The following is a 6,647-nucleotide window of genomic DNA, read 5'->3' as shown; positions in this document are numbered from 1 at the left end:
GCCGCATAGCACAGGGAGATCAGCTCAGTGCTTTGTGACCACCTAGAGGGGTAGGATAGGGAGGGTGGGAGGGAGATGCAAGAGGGAGGGGATGGGGGATATATGTGTACGTGTAGCTGATTCACTTTGTTACACAGCAGAAACTAACACACCATTGTAAAGCAATTATACTCCAATAAAGATGTTAAAAAAAAAAGAAAGCACTTCAATAGAGAGGGACCCCCCAACCCCTGCAAAGAACCCTTACCCAATGCTCTGTCTAGATGAAAAGGGGTCAGAGAATACATGCGACCAAAGCAGTGATAGCAACCTGGTCGAGGAAGTGGCCTTGTTAGAAAGGGGGAGCTACTGGAGTTCCGGAGCTAATACCAACATGTTCTTCCTCCGAGCTAACTTAGAATCTGTAGAGAGTAGGTAAAGAAAGAGCCATTAGGGCCAATTCAATTCATCTTTTCTCAACTCTACATCAAGTAAAATGAATGAGGTAACAAAAGGAAAAAACTCTTCAAAATTGTCAATGTCAGGAAAGAAAGAAGGCTGAGAACTATTTCAGATTAAAAAGAAACTAGAGAAACAAGACAAATACTCAATCCTGGGCGGGATCCTTGATCAGGAAAAAAAATAGTATAAAAGGACATTATTGGGACAACTGATGAAATCTGAATATGGATTATATAAGAATAGTTTTATATCTGAATTTTATAAAACTGTATTCTGTTTATTAAAGATAATGTCCTGGTTTTTAAGAAATACACATTGAAGGATTTAGGGATAAAGGGACATGATTTATGCAACCTGCTTTCAAATGGATCAGGAAAACACACACAGACACAGACACACATGAGGAAAGGAGGGAAGGGGGAGTGATAAAGCAAATATGAAGCAAATGCAGCCCAAATGTCTGCAATTGGTGAATCCGAGTGAGGGTATATTGGAGTTCTTTATCCTCTTCCTGAAATCCTTCTGTAAGTTTGAAATTATCTCAAACTAAAAAGTTTAAAAAATAAGAATGTAGGGCTTCCCTGGTGGCGTGGTGGTTGAGAATCTGCCTGTCGATGCAGGGGACACAGGTTCGAGCCCTGGTCTGGGAAGATCCCACATGCCGCGGAGCAACTAGGCCCGTGAGCCACAACTACTGAGCCTGCGTGTCTGGAGCGTGTGCTCCGCAACAAGAGAGGCCACGACAGTGAGAGGCCCGCGCACCGCGATGAAGAGTGGCCCCCGTTCTCCGCAACTGGAGAAAGCCCTCGCACAGAGACGAAGACCCAACACAGCCATAAATAAATAAATAAATAAATTTAAAAAAAAAAAAAAAAAAAAAAAATGTAGTAGACATATTTGTAACTTGGATTTATCTCCAAGATACAGTACTGGTAAGTCAAAAAGCAAGGTGCTTAAGAGTTTGCCTATAGTATGTCCAAATGGTTATACATATACATTTATATTTATATATTTATACTCAGGCTACACAAAGACATTAAGAATAATCACTTTTTGACACCAGGATAAGGGATCCTGGCAACTAGAGGTGCTAACTCTTGCAGCTATTTGATCTTTGCAGCCTATTTACAGAGGAGTTTCTTGAAGTCACCACAGTGGTGGTTCTGGAGGACTTGAATCCTATCATCCTGCTCCTTTTGTCAGTGAAGTTCTCCCAAGACCTTCAGTTTCTCCTAATCAATATAGTCTTGCTACAATTTCATTTTAATTTGATGCTGGAAGGTAAAAATACAATTCATATTCATATGTTGATCTTGTATCCAGGAACCTTTATAAACTTACTTAAGTCTAATTTTTATTTAGGTCCTTTGGATTATTTCCTTTCCAATTCTTACGACTTTTATTTTTTATCTTTTGAACTAGCTAGCACCTCTAGTAAAACAGTGAATACAAGCGGGATAGTAGGTATCCATTGCTCATTCCTGAACTGAGGAAAAGCTTTGAATAATTCACCATTAAGTGTGATGCTTACTAAAGGCATAGTTTTTTTTTTTTTTGAGAGTTGCAATCATGAATAGATTGTGAATGTGATCAGGTTTTTCTGTATCTTTTGAGGTAATCATGAGATTCTATCTTCTTTATTCTGTTATTGTGGTTAATTATTGATGATGGTCACGTATTAAACCCATATTCTATTTCTTGGAGAAACCTATCTTATTCGTGATGCAGCATCATTTTCATGAATTGCTGGATTCTATTTGCTAATCTTTTGTTCACGATTTTTGTATCTATGTGCATAAGTAAGATCACCCATGGATTAGTGTTCTATGCTGTGTAACAAATTACCAAAAACTTAGTGGTTTAAAACAACACCCATTTACAATATTATCTCAGTTTCTGTAGGTCGGAGTCTGGGCATGGCTTAGCTGGGATCACATATTGCATTTTGTTATCACGTCTCTTTAGGATCCTTCAACCTGAAACAGTTCTTATATATCTCCTTGACTTTCAAGAACTTGACACTTTTGAAGATTACTGGCCAGTTATTTTGAAGAATACCCCTTAATTTGGGTTTGTCTGATGTTTCCTCATGATCAGATTCACTTCATGCATTTGTAATACAAATATCACAGAAGTGATGCTGTGTTCTTACTGCATCATATTAGGTGCAACACAATTTTGATCTGTCCCAGCACTGGCAATGTTAACTCTAATCATTCAGATAAAGTGGGGCCTTCCAGGTTTCTCCAATGTAGTTACTTTTCCTTTTTGTAATCAGTATTTTGTGGGGAGGACTTAGAGACAGTGTAAATGGTCCATTCTTCATCAAAGTTTCACACATTAATCAATGTTGCTTGGCTGGATTAATTATCACTATGGTGGTTGCCAAGTGGTGATTTCCTAATACTGTTATTCCAACTACATTCATTAGCTGATCCTCTACTATAAAGAGAAGTTTTCTCTTTTCCTCATTTGTTTTTTTAAAAAATTAATCATGGTGGACTCATGAATTTGTTTTATTCACTGCATTAGAATCTGTTATTATTATCATTTATTTCTGATGTATAAATCATCTCAAGATTAGCCAGCAGGAGGCCCTTCAATATGTTTTCTGTACCCGTTTGACATGTCCCCATCATTCTTTGGGCACTTCCTTACTTTTTGGTACAGCAAGGTCTTCCAGACTTACCTTGTATTGTCCCTGTCCCAGTCCTGAAGTCAGCCATTTCTCAAAGAGCCCTGGTTCCTGTTAGAGGAGAACAGTATTTAGAAAATCTGGGAGCTAGGTATACTCACACTATTACAGTGTCACAGCCCCCCATTACTCTCAATATGTTTCCTTATTTGATCAACCCCTATGCATGTAAATTATCTCCTGTTGCTGCCACCCCTGATCCCCACCCTATTACACTACACACAGACACCATCCTTACCCTGCTTCTCTGACACCCCACGTCAAGTCACTGCTGCTCTGCAACAATATGAGGCCTAACTAGATTGGTCTCAGCTATGGCTTTTAGACTAAAGTGTGAAAGAACGAAGGAAGAAAAGAAGAAAGGAATCAGGCTCTCCCTGTTATTTTCTGCTTCTGATTTTGATGGATTACTTTTTTTTTTTTTTGGTCTCTCTTCTCAGATGGCTTTAAGTTCACTAAAACTGCACCAGAAACTGAGTAATATGGCTTTTTAGCCTGAGAGTGAGTGTACAAGTGTTGGGGTGGGATGAGGCTGTCAGCAATTGTAGGCAAGTCTTAGCAGACTTTCAGTGGGAACAGCCTGCAAAGACGTGTGGGAATAGAATTCTAACACACGTGGGTAGATTGCAAGTGTTCCGACAGAGGCCAGTAATGCCCACAGAGGCCACTCACACTTTGTCATGGGAAGAACCCGAAAAACATGGGTCTGTCCTGCAAATGTCTGTCCAATTTGTTGTTGTACAACTATTTGAAGTATTCTCTTATGATTGTATATCTTATCTGTGATATTGATTGTAACTTCTCTTTCATTTCTAATTTTGTTTATTTGGGCCCTCTCTCATTTTTCTTAATGATCTGGCTAAAGGTTTATCGATTTTGCTTATTTCTTGAGTTAGGCCTGTATTGCTATAAACTTCCCTCTTAGAACTGCTTTTGCTGCTTCCCATAGATTAGATTTTGGAAAGTGGTGTTTTTATTTTCATTTGTCTCAAGATATTTTCTGTTTTCCTCTTCGATTTCTTCATTGACCCACTGTGGTTTTCTTTAGTAGCAAGTTGTTTAGTCTCCATATGTTTGTTTTTCCATTCTTCTTGTAATTGATTTCTAGTTTTATCCTGTTGTGGTCAAAAAGCAGCTTAATATAATTTCAATCTTCTTAAATTTATTGATAATTATTTTATGGCCTAGCATGTGATCTACTCTGGAGAAAGTTCCATGTGTACTTGAAAAGAGTGTGTATTCTGCTTTTTTGGGGTGGAATATCTTGTACATATCTGTTAAGTTCACCTGTTCTAACATGTCATTTAAGGCCAATGTTTCCTTATTGACTTTTTGTTTGGATGATCTATCCACTGATGTAAGTCTGGTGGTAAAGTCCTCTACTATTATTGTATTACTGTCAATTTCTCTCTTTATGTCTGTTAATATTTGCTTTATATATTTAGATGCTCCTATATTAAGTGCAGATAGGCGCCCATTTACAAATTTATAGCCTCTTTTGGATTGACCCCTTTATCATTATATAATGCCCTTCTTTGTCTTTTATTATAGACTTTGTTTTAAAGTCTACCTTGTCTGATGAGTACTGCTACTCCAGCTTTATTCATTTCCATTTGCATGGAACATCTTCTTCCATCTCTTCATTTTCAGTCTGTGTTTTCAGCTCTGAAGTGAGTTTCTTGTAGGCAGCATACAGATGGGTCTCGTTTGGTTTTTTTACATCCAATCAGCCACCCTATGTCTTTTGGAGCGTTTAGACCACTTACATTTAAAGTGATTATTGATAGGTAGGTACATATTGCCATTTTGTTACCTGTTTTCTGGTTGTTTTTGTAGTTCTTTTCTGTTCTCTTCTCTTAGTCTCTTCTTTGTTGTTTAATGATTTTATTTAGAGTTATGTTTGGGTTCCTCTATTTAATTTTTGCATATATATTTTAGGTTTTTGATTTGTGGTTACCATGAAGTTCATATATATCGACCTATATCTACTTGTTTTAAACTGATAGTCATTTCAGTTCAATACATTTTAAAAGATCTCCATTTTTCACTCCCCCACCACGTTTTATGTTTTTGATGTCATATTTTACATCTTTATGTCTATCCCTTTACTGTTTATCGTAGTTACAGCTGATTTTACAATTTTGTCTTTTAATCTTCATGTTAGCTTATTTCAGTGGTTGATCCACTGCCTTTACTGTTATTTGCATTTGCCACTGAGATTTTCCCTTTCATATATTTTATTTCTTGTTATAGCCTTTTCCTTTTCACTTAAAGAAGACCCTTTAACATTTCTTATAAGGCCAGTTTAGTGGTGATGAACTCTTTCTTTTTGTTGTCAGGCATACTATCTCTCCTTCAATTCTGAATGATAACCTTGCTGGGTAGAGTATCTGAGGTTATAGGTTATTTCCTTTCACCACTTTAAATATATCATGCCACTCCCTTCTGGCCTGCAAAGTTTCTGCTGAAAAATCAGCAGATAGCTTTATGGGGGATGCCCTGGATGTACCTCTTTGTTTTCTCTTGCTGTCTTTAAAATTCTCTTTAATTTCTGCTGTTTTAATTATGGTATGTCTTGGTCTCTCTTTGGGTTCATCTTGCTTGGGACTTTCTGTGCTTACTGGACCTGGGTATCTGTTTCTCTCTTTGGGTTAGGGAAGTTTTCAGCCATAATTTCATCAAATACATTTTCTGCCCCTTTCTCTCTCACTTCTCCTTCTGGGATCCCTATAATGTGAACCTTAGTACACTTGATGTTGTCCTAGAAGTCGCTTTAACTATCATTAAAAAAAAATTTTTTTTTTTTTGTCTGTTCTGATTGGGTGATTTCCATTATTCTAACTTCCAGGTCACTTGTACGTTTTTCTGTATCACCTAATTTGCTATTAATTCCTTCCAGTGTATAGTTTTCATTTCAGTTATTGTATTCTTCAGCTCTGATTGGTTCTTTCTTATATGTTCTTTGTTGAAGCTCTGAGTTCCTCAATTTTTCTCCTGAGTTCAATGAGCATCTTTATGACCATTTCTTTATACTCTTTATCAGGTAAATTACTTATCTTCATTTTATTAGGGTTCTTCCCCCCTTGAGGTTTTATTTTGCTCTTTTGTTTGGAACATATTCCTGTCTTCTCATTTTGTTTGACTTTCTCTGTCTCTATGAAATTAGGTGAAAGTTACCTATCCCAGTCTTCATGGTGTATGGGAACATCCCTATGCAGTTTGTGTGTGGCCAGTGGCTTTAGTGCGAGAGCTGGACGTGAAGTGAACAGGGGCCATGTCTTCTCGTGGGGTGCATTGGCAGCTGGCTTCTTGGTGGGAAGTAGGGCTGGGGTTGGAGTGGCTAGAGTCAGTTGCAAGCTAGGGCTTCTCCTGGTTCAGTGGTGGTTGCTGCCATCAGGAGGGCTAGTCCAGGGCCCAAGGGGGTGGAGCAGGAGCCCTGAGGGAGCTGGGCTTCTTCTAGGAGCAATGGCAATCTCTGCCATGGTTGAGGGCATGGCCGGGGTCTGAGGGG

The sequence above is a fragment of the Balaenoptera musculus genome, chromosome 2, assembly GCF_009873245.2.
Source record: "Balaenoptera musculus isolate JJ_BM4_2016_0621 chromosome 2, mBalMus1.pri.v3, whole genome shotgun sequence".
Classification (NCBI taxonomy): Eukaryota; Metazoa; Chordata; class Mammalia; order Artiodactyla; family Balaenopteridae; genus Balaenoptera; species Balaenoptera musculus.
Note: the sequence above shows the minus strand (reverse complement) of the source record.